A 1,818-nucleotide genomic window follows, 5' to 3' on the forward strand; every position below is an offset into this window, starting at 1 on the left:
TATCCTTCTTTTCCAAGGTCTAATTTCCCATTGTGACACGAATGGAAGGCTTCACTCCTGCATAAATACGAGAGAGGAGAAAGTGTTGTTCCTTCATTCTTGTCTTTAGATTGAAATATAGCAGCAGAAGTGACCCTAGGGTCACTAGGGAAAAAAATCATCGAAAATCATGGAATCATTGGCTCAGGGTGCTCTGACATGTTGAATCTCTGAATGAATCACCTCGTTCCTGTTAGGAACTGAGCCTTTGACTCAGTGGAGACTCATAGCAACACTACGCATGACAGAAGGAAAAATTCTGTTATCCTCACAACTGTTGTTAATGTTGAGTCCATAGTTTCAGACATTGTGTATTCTGACTGCATTCTAACTTAGAAGACTCTTCTTCCATAATAATATTCTCCTGTGATCTATATCAATTTCTTAAATCCAATTTTGGAAGTAGATCACAGACCTTTTCCCCCCTAGTCTGTGTTAATCTGGAAGCACATTAGAAACTAGTGCATCATTGTGGTATTTGAAATAATAAAATAGCTTCCAACATCATAGAAATGCAGGAGTTTGTCACTGCAGTATGACAAACAGGAATACAGGTGGTAGCTTGAAATTTCCCTTATTAACATATTGTTGTTAGTGCCATCAAATTTACTTTCAAAACATAGTGACCCTGGTGGCAAAATAGGATTGCCCCATAGGACTTTCTAATCTTTTTTTCCCCCTTATTTTTCTTAGGACTTTCTAATCTCGTGGAGCAATATTACCAGCGCTTTCTCCTTTAATTATCTCCCAGTTCAAGGATAATTTGGACTGCCAATCTTGAGCTAACAACTAAACAATCTTTGCTCAATTGGGACTCCTTCTTACTACAAAATTATGAGGGTCCCTTGGTGGGGCAAAAGAATAATAGAAATCCCATGGTATTCACAGAGATACAGTGGAAGACCAAATTTGGAGGAGTTTGAAATTTTAGCTAAATAATTTAAGAATTATTCTTTTGGAAGAGATCATCTCTGAAGAATACAGGTTCACATTTAAGTTTATCTTTAGGGCACAATGTTTTTTTTAAAGAAAAAGATAACAAAACGTATTTTCTGAAATATATATAAGCACTGGTATTTATTACCTTCCATTGAAGTTCCATGACAGCAATTCCCAACTATGATAATCCCCACAGCATATGGCAACATTTGGCAACATTTAGAGACCTTTTTAATTATTGTCATTATTCCTAGATTGGGCTTGATATTGGCACTGAGCAGGTATGTACAGGACAGAGGCACATAATCAATAAGTTTCCTGTTTTAAAAATGCCAATGATGTTAATGTTAAAAATAAATTAAATCCACCATTAATTTGCTTTTGTAACAACAGTGTTTTGAGAAGATAGTGTTCAGTATAAACACTAGAAAGAGAAGGAAAAAAATAACTTTTCAAACAATAGAATTCCCAAGAAATCTAAAAAGAGCACAATCAAGTTTGGCAAATAGTTGGTGTATTTGGAATTCACCGAGGCTACTGAAGAGGATGCAGAATTACTTCAATCACTTTGTAAAATAATTTGGCAATATCTTTTTATAGATGGCGACGCACGCCCTATGTCATAGCAGTGCTACTGTTAGGTGTGTATGCAGTGAAAATTGTACATATGGTCACTAAACATGTTTACAGCATATTATGTATAATGTCACAAAACTCCAACTGAAAAGAGCTCCCTGCGATTGAGCCATAGGGACTCATAAGGACTCTGTGGGACGGGGTGGAAAACCAAGGCCCCTGGAGCTTTCCATGTAGCAGAAAGGAGCAGGGTCTCCAGAAGTA

The sequence above is a fragment of the Echinops telfairi genome, unplaced genomic scaffold (assembly GCF_000313985.2).
Source record: "Echinops telfairi isolate 266 unplaced genomic scaffold, ASM31398v2 ScPeMD7_23;HRSCAF=83, whole genome shotgun sequence".
Taxonomy (NCBI): domain Eukaryota; kingdom Metazoa; phylum Chordata; class Mammalia; order Afrosoricida; family Tenrecidae; genus Echinops; species Echinops telfairi.